Genomic DNA, 2,500 nt, shown 5'->3' on the forward strand with positions numbered 1-2,500 from the left:
ATGTTGAATTTCATCATTCCTCGCTCCTACAAAATTTTTCTGAGTGAAATTGATCAGCTTCTAATTAGTTTATGATATAATGATATACACTTGTAACTCGTGATCTGCTCTTTAAAAAATCTTTGTAAAGCATTGACATTGTGTGTACACCATTCTATTGATTTTCATCAGTGCCTGCCAGTGTCCATCGAAGAAGCAGCAGCGCCCTCTGCTGTTTGTAAAAGAGAAGTGAAAAAGCTTACAGCACCTGGTATTCCCAGGCGGTCTCCCATCCAAGTACTGACCAGGCCCGACCCTGCTTAGCTTCCGAGATCAGACGAGATCGGGCGTGTTCAGGGTGGTATGGCCGTCAGCAACATTTGCAGCAACAAAAAGGCCATTTAAAGATGCTGTAACACAACGTTTTGGTATTCTGCCCATACAGGTAGCAGCTGCAGATTGTCAGGAACACAAACAGATATTCTCACTATAATGACAAAAATGGCCTTTGTAAGAAACTCTGTCAGTGTTACATTGTTACAGGCTAAAACTATTATTGGATTATTATCACTGCAGTATTGCTGTGTAAGCAGCATTTTCAAGTATCATGCTGCGCCATATTTTCTGAAACAATCACGTTTTAAATGTCAAATCTAAATGTACAAAGTCGCAATAACAATCACAAACGTAGTGGAGTAAAAACTCCAATCTATCCCTGTAAAATAAAGTATAAAGTAGCATAAAATAGAAAAAAGCACCTCAAACCTGCATTCAAGCAGCGTAGTTACAATCTCACCTCTGTCGTAGATAGTGTTTATCATTCATGTGGGGAAACTGTGTCACTGTAATCAGAGCTCCTTGCCCAGAAGTTCTGTAAATATGCTAATGTCCCTATGAGCAGAAATGCACACAGGCGTTCACGGCGGCAGTGATAGACATCTATAAAGGGCCGTTTTGTCACCAGTGCTGTTGCTTACGGCCATACCACCCTGAACACGCCCGATCTCGTCTGATCTCGGAAGCTAAGCAGGGTCGGGCCTGGTCAGTACTTGGATGGGAGACCGCCTGGGAATACCAGGTGCTGTAAGCTTTTTCACTTCTCTTTCCAAACAGCACGGGGCGCCGCTGCTTCTCCGGTGGAGACTTTGAAAACCAGAGCAGCTTGTCTCTGGATGTTGAATTTCATCATTCCTCGCTCCTACAAAATTTTTCTGAGTGAAATTGATCAGCTTCTAATTAGTTTATGATATAATGATATACACTTGTAACTCGTGATCTGCTCTTTAAAAAATCTTTGTAAAGCATTGACATTGTGTGTACACCATTCTATTGATTTTCATCAGTGCCTGCCAGTGTCCATCGAAGAAGCAGCAGCGCCCTCTGCTGTTTGTAAAAGAGAAGTGAAAAAGCTTACAGCACCTGGTATTCCCAGGCGGTCTCCCATCCAAGTACTGACCAGGCCCGACCCTACTTAGCTTCCGAGATCAGACGAGATCCGGCGTGTTCAGGGTGGTATGGCCGTAAGCAACATTTGCAGCAACAAAAAGGCCATTTAAAGATGCTGTAACACAACGTTTTGGTATTCTGCCCATACAGGTAGCAGCTGCAGATTGTCAGGAACACAAACAGATATTCTCACTATAATGACAAAAATGGCCTTTGTAAGAAACTCTGTCAGTGTTACATTGTTACAGGCTAAAACTATTATTGGATTATTAGCACTGCAGTATTGCTGTGTAAGCAGCATTTTCAAGTATCATGCTGCGCCATATTTTCTGAAACAATCACGTTTTAAATGTCAAATCTAAATGTACAAAGTCGCAATAACAATCACAAACGTAGTGGAGTAAAAACTCCAATCTATCCCTGTAAAATAAAGTATAAAGTAGCATAAAATAGAAAAAAGCACCTCAAACCTGCATTCAAGCAGCGTAGTTACAATCTCACCTCTGTCGTAGATAGTGTTTATCATTCATGTGGGGAAACTGTGTCACTGTAATCAGAGCTCCTTGCCCAGAAGTTCTGTAAATATGCTAATGTCCCTATGAGCAGAAATGCACACAGGCGTTCACGGCGGCAGTGATAGACATCTATAAAGGGCCGTTTTGTCACCAGTGCTGTTGCTTACGGCCATACCACCCTGAACACGCCCGATCTCGTCTGATCTCGGAAGCTAAGCAGGGTCGGGCCTGGTCAGTACTTGGATGGGAGACCGCCTGGGAATACCAGGTGCTGTAAGCTTTTTCACTTCTCTTTCCAAACAGCACGGGGCGCCGCTGCTTCTCCGGTGGAGACTTTGAAAACCAGAGCAGCTTGTCTCTGGATGTTGAATTTCATCATTCCTCGCTCCTACAAAATTTTTCTGAGTGAAATTGATCAGCTTCTAATTAGTTTATGATATAATGATATACACTTGTAACTCGTGATCTGCTCTTTAAAAAATCTTTGTAAAGCATTGACATTGTGTGTACACCATTCTATTGATTTTCATCAGTGCCTGCCAGTGTCCATCGAAGAAGCA

At 42.5% G+C, this 2,500-nt stretch overlaps 4 non-coding genes across 4 annotated transcripts; 2 read left to right on the forward strand and 2 right to left on the reverse strand.

The window, feature by feature from the left end:
• Nucleotides 1–235: 235 nt before the first annotated feature.
• Nucleotides 236–354, reverse strand: LOC141755432 (5S ribosomal RNA). Its single transcript, XR_012591135.1, has one exon. It is a non-coding gene; the product is annotated as a 5S ribosomal RNA (ribosomal RNA).
• Nucleotides 355–950: 596 nt separating this feature from the next.
• LOC141755329 (5S ribosomal RNA) lies at nucleotides 951–1,069 on the forward strand. The gene has a single exon (XR_012591035.1). It is a non-coding gene; the product is annotated as a 5S ribosomal RNA (ribosomal RNA).
• A 317-nt stretch (nucleotides 1,070–1,386) lies between these two features.
• On the reverse strand, nucleotides 1,387–1,505 carry LOC141755563 (5S ribosomal RNA). The gene has a single exon (XR_012591259.1). It is a non-coding gene; the product is annotated as a 5S ribosomal RNA (ribosomal RNA).
• Nucleotides 1,506–2,101: 596 nt separating this feature from the next.
• LOC141755330 (5S ribosomal RNA) lies at nucleotides 2,102–2,220 on the forward strand. The gene has a single exon (XR_012591036.1). It is a non-coding gene; the product is annotated as a 5S ribosomal RNA (ribosomal RNA).
• Nucleotides 2,221–2,500: the final 280 nt, after the last annotated feature.

Source organism: Sebastes fasciatus, chromosome 17 (assembly GCF_043250625.1).
Source record: "Sebastes fasciatus isolate fSebFas1 chromosome 17, fSebFas1.pri, whole genome shotgun sequence".
NCBI classification, from domain to species: Eukaryota; Metazoa; Chordata; class Actinopteri; order Perciformes; family Sebastidae; genus Sebastes; species Sebastes fasciatus.